Here is a 5,306-nt window from a genome sequence, read left to right as displayed (position 1 = left end):
TGTTCTGATGTAGGAGATGACGTGCAGTTTAGTCTTAGTGTTAAGTTTGTTTGGTGCTTACTCTAGATCCCCGCCAGGCTGTCCTGGGGGGCAGGACATAACCCTCATTCCCAACTCCTTACACAGAGTGACCAAAAATTTAATGTTCTTTGTTTGCTTGTTTGTTGTTTTGATCGATTGATTGATTGATTTGTTGGTTGATAGATTGATTGATTGATTAGTTAAGCCCATGGCCCTTTTTTACTCACATACCAAGCTCATTTGGTAGGCGAACCTCGAATTAATGTGTGTGTTGTGTGAGGAGGGGAGTGGGCTGTTTCTGAAAGGAAAGAAGGACTGGACAGGAGATATAAAACCACATTATACTATCTGATCTCCCCACCAAAAAGGATCTGTCATGAGCGTGGCACCGCACCAGCCAGGGAGCAGAACCACGGCAGATGGGACAGCTGACTACATAATGTATCTATATCCCTGAAACTGCTCCGTGTAACCCTTCATGTTATATTAATTTGAATTTATTGCTCTTGTGCTTGGGAGGAGCAATTCACTCATAAATTAGATGACTCGTGAGTTATATCAAAGTCTTTTAACACATAATTTAACACCATTTCGGGTCACACTTTGCAACCACCACTGCACCGAATGGAAAAATAGGGTGAAAACACATCTTCTGAGGATACAATGTCTCTTAAGGAGTCATGAAATACACTCACTTCTCTTTGATTGTGAGTCCAACATGTTTTCGCTCGATTGGGATGCACCCTTAGCAAAGATTTATCTCAAATAGACGAGCATAAATAAATAAATCTAAATACCATTTTGAATCTCGAAAATTGTTTTCCTAGCTATCAGTTTTTGACATCCTCCGAAAAGTGACTTTTTAAAAAGTGTTCATCGTGGTGTTTTACGGAGCAAACTAAGCTCAGAGACAAGTTGCAAGTCTTATCCCAAAACTGCATCCTGGACGTGATGGGTGAAACTAAGGATATTTTCCAGGTGGAATCAATTCACGAGACCAGATCTTGAATATTTCGAGAACGGTTTGTTGGAATGACAGACCGACACATTAAAGGAATCAAAGAGTCGAGCTCTAATTTACAAGTTTGTTTTCTTATTGAGACAGGCCCTTTAGGGAAGGATGTAAATTGCATCTCATGATAATGGCATACACTCAATACAGAGCACGCATTAAGTGAGAAAACGTTAGGCGATATATAATCGTATCAGATCGCATCAGGGGTCGTAGGCAGGTCACGTAATATTTCTTTCAAGTGTGGTGGTTGCAGTCGCTCGCGTGTGATGTTTTCTCTCCGGTTGGCGAAAACATCAAACACACACAGTGGCTTGGCTGACCCCCTTGATGCATTAGATGGGTTGCTAACAACTAAGTATTCAAAATGTGCCCTTTCAACATGCTCGCCTGTGGCCCACACATTATATCATACCAAGCGGAAACCCATTAATGGCTGCAGGTATAACTTCCCACTCATACCCTAACAGTGCCATTTGTTTTATTAGGTATGATAACTTGAGCCAAAGGGTTTGGTAAGCTAGAGAGGGGGTGCAAGAATTTTCACTGACCTGTTCCAAAGTTTCAGTTTCCAACCCCAGAAAGCCCAGTGACAATATCAAAAGTTCTTGCAACCCATTCATGCTCGCCAGCAATACATTAGAAACGCATTGAAGATGACTCTAACAAGATTTCTAGTGACTTGTCTACTAATTTTAATCCTTATAAAGTTGTCGAATGTTTGTTGTTGTTTTTTTGGGGGAGGGTTTTGGTGGGGGTTTTTTGGTTTCTCCTTGAAACACTACTTCGTTTTATTTTTATTTTTTTATTTTTTTTGGTTGCGTGTTACCTGAAAGCTCGACCACCCGCAGGCTTTGGTGAGGGATCGAAGGAGCTTACTTCCGGTTGCCTGGACGGACCAGAGGGGGATTTCTGATCACGAAGACTTCTGGACAACCAGAACAGGGGGGGCGGGGGGGCGGGATGTGAGTGTGATGATTGGGCGGTGTGTCAGGGATGGGTGAAATGTATGTCGTGTTGTGTGTGTGTGTGTGTGTGTGTGTGTGTGTGCGCGTGTGTTGTGTGTGTGTGTGTGTGTGTGTGTGTGTGTGTGTGTGTGTGTGTGTGTGTGTGTGTGTGTGTGTGTGTGTGTGTGTGTGAAACATGTGTGAGTAGAAATGGAGAGGATAAAATGTTACATTTTTTTTAGTTTGGGGCCAGGAGAAATTTTCATTAGCTGCACCTGGTCTGGGATATGCCGTTTCTATCCAACTTTCCCCGTCTTGAATAGATGCCCGATAAAGTTTGGACTTATATACATCATGTCAGGTTATATTATGTCAATTTGATTTGACTTTTTCAGCTTGTTGTGCTGTTGATACAGTCAGTATGTGTTGTTGCAAATCTCTTAACATGTCGAGGTAATCTACTGTTATACCGTTCCATGGTTGTTGATATTGTTGTTGCTGTTGTTGTTATTGTTGTTGTTGTTGGTAGTGGTGGTGGTGGTGTCCTTGTTGTTGCATTATGCTGTTAGAATCGATCCTCTTCCTAGTCTCCTCACTTGGTCAAACCTTCTCTTTGTCCCGTTCTCTCTCTCTCTCTCTCTCTCTCTCTCTCTCTCTCTCTCTCTCTCTCTCTCTCTCTCTCTCTCTATCCCTCTCTCTTTGTGTGTGTGTTTGTGTGTGAGAGAAAGAGAGAGAGGAGGGAACAGAGAAGGCGAGAGAGGGAGAGCGAGAGAGAGAGAGAGAGAGAGAGAGAGAGAGAGAGAGAGAGAGAGAGAGAGAGAGGCGAGAGACAGACAAACAGACAGACAGGTGGAGAGAGGGGGGGTGTCAAAAGATGTGCTACTCTGTTTATGTTTGTGTGTGTGTATGTGTGCGCGTCTTTGTGTAACTGTGAGAGAGTGTGTTTGTGTCTGAGTGCGTACTCAACACTGTCAAACAAGACATTGTCCCGGGCTAAACCCGAGAAAGACAAGAGCTGTGATAAAGAAAAATGCGAACCGGAAAAGAGGCCGCAGTGGAGGCAGGTAGAAAAAAAAGAGAGTCTCTTCTTCATTTTTCTTCGCCGTTTTGTTTCGTCTGTGTTTTGATGACTGTTTATTGAGCCTAGCGTCACAGTTCCTTGGCTTTCTTTTGTGCTTTGCGACCAGCAGGGCTCGCGTCTCCGGCTCTCCGTGAATGCGTCGCGGCTAGTTAGTGTCATGACGCTCAATGGGGGCACTGACAGCTCGCTCAGCTTGAGTTCTGTGTTGACATCCCGGGCCTCAAACCGCCGTCAATGGCCGGGGAAGCTGAACAGACAGATAGGGAACTGGCAGATACGAGAAATACTAGAAATATCTCGCTCAAGAAGGTATTGTGGAAGGCGCACATTCCTCAAGGGCATATTTTCATTAACTATTTATTTTAGAATGAAGTGACGATTGGGTCACAAGAGCAGACTTAATTGCATAATTAGCTGCGTATGTAAACGTTGAATGAAATATAACTTTTTGATACTGGGAACGTGAACGAAATTCGGGTATTGCTTGTTATATCTATACTGGGCTAGCAAATATTTCTCTGAGCCGAAAGGGACTCTTTTTCCTGCTTAAGTTTCGGACATAAAAGACAGTTACTTTTTTCGGTTTTGACTGTTTTGTTGACCTACTGGTCTAATGATCAGCAGCAGGTGGGTGGATAGACAAGTGTATATTGGGAAGGTTGTTTAGCAAGGGTGGCAGGAAAATGTGAATTTAAAAAAAGAGAGTCGAATTCAGTTATTGGCTGTCATGAATTGAACGAGATTGAAGGGGCCGATCTCCTCAACTCCATGTTTAAATAAGACTCGAAAGGAATAACTGGGATAAATGATTATGGAGTAGAATGTGACTATTGTAATTTATTAAGTCTATAACCTGATTGTCAACTTGCTACCTGCAACCCGCCTACGAAGTCCCCAACTTACCTGCCACTGTACTATCTACCTACGCAGGTCCTTCCGTACTTGTCCTGTCCGCTAGAATAGGTTAATACTAACAAGGCCACCTTAGCAGAGACTGTGCCCACCACTTCAGAACTTCACAGTGACATTAAAGATGGTTCCAGTAGGGAACAGAATAGCAGGTACCCACATCCCTCGTAGATAGGATTGACACAAACTTTTAAAAAACACAAACCCGAAAAACTCAACTAACAGAAGCATGTCTTCTCAATAATAGGGGTGGGCAGGTGGGTGGATAGAAAAGTGTATATTATGAAGGTTGTTTGGGAAGGGTGACTGGAAAATTTGAATTAGAAACAAAGAGAGTAGAATGTAGTTATTGGCTGTCATGAATTGAATGAGAATGGATAAACACCATCTCACATCATCACTTTATATTCACTTATCACCACCATCATAGCTAAAATCTTCATTGCTCTCAGATCCTTGATATACATCTATATTTATCTTGAATCTCTGTCTGTAACAGTTACATGTTATAACAATTTATGTACCTAATACACTATTGGACACAATCATACGCACATTTTTTACTTATCAGATGGCGTCAATATTATAGAAATGGGCAAGGGACAAAGAAACGATTGAAGGGGTTGTTGTTATTTCTATTGGGAAGTAAAATAAAAATGCATGTGTCTGTCTAAGATAGGGCACGTAGTACATGAAGAAGAGTCACAGAGAATGATGTGCAGAAAATTGGGAAGACATACTCGTAGAATGGTATCAAGAGGCTAGCCCGAGATAGAGATTGAAATAATGTGGAAAGTATGTGAGCCCTATATTGTGATCCAGGGGGAGAAAGGCAATAATGAAGCAGCACACAGATCTGACAGTAATTGTTTATACAGGAATAAGTGTACAATGTAAATAAGACCTTATTCGTTAAGTTCTGAAAATCTTAATCAAGGCCAGTTTCATTTAAATTTTTACTTATGACGAGCAGACACATTTCGATCTTTAGTGAACAGGCCTGGTCTGGTCAGACTGCTTGTGGTTGCTTTTGTATAGTGAGTTTTTTGTTTGTTTGTTTGTTTTTTTAAGGGGGTGTGATTTCGAGTGTTTGTTATAGTTGATATTTGTTTTTTGTGTTTTTGTTGTTGTTGTTGTTATTGTTTTGGGTTTTTTTGCAGGTTTTATTTTTTTACATTTCCCTCTATTCCTCTTTCTCTCTTTCCATGCAACAACAAATACATATTAATAATAATTAAACTCATGAAAGGCTATTAAAAAAAGAAGTCTCGCTTTACCTTTCGCTCTCTCTCTCTCTCTCTCTCTCTCTCTCTCTCTCTCTCTCTCTCTCTCTCTC

Source organism: Aplysia californica, unplaced genomic scaffold, assembly GCF_000002075.1.
Source record: "Aplysia californica isolate F4 #8 unplaced genomic scaffold, AplCal3.0 scaffold00211, whole genome shotgun sequence".
NCBI classification, from domain to species: domain Eukaryota; kingdom Metazoa; phylum Mollusca; class Gastropoda; order Aplysiida; family Aplysiidae; genus Aplysia; species Aplysia californica.
The sequence above is the reverse complement of the archived record's forward strand: the minus strand, read 5'-3'. Positions refer to the sequence as shown.